Genomic DNA, 217 nt, shown 5'->3' with positions numbered 1-217 from the left:
TCAAAAAAAATGGGGAAAAAAAATTACAGAAAGTTTCAAAACGCGAAACTTGCATATGCTGCACACCAGCAACTAACTTTTACATAGCAGAAACGCTGGACTTGAAGAAACACAAGCTGGAATCAAGATTGCCGGGAGAAATATCAATAACCTCAGATATGCAGATGACACCACCCTTATGGCAGAAAGTGAAGAGGAACTAAAAAGCCTCTTGATG

The sequence above is a fragment of the Bison bison genome, unplaced genomic scaffold (genome assembly GCF_000754665.1).
Source record: "Bison bison bison isolate TAMUID 2011002044 unplaced genomic scaffold, Bison_UMD1.0 scf7180017864180, whole genome shotgun sequence".
NCBI lineage: Eukaryota > Metazoa > Chordata > Mammalia > Artiodactyla > Bovidae > Bison > Bison bison.
Note: the sequence above shows the minus strand (reverse complement) of the source record.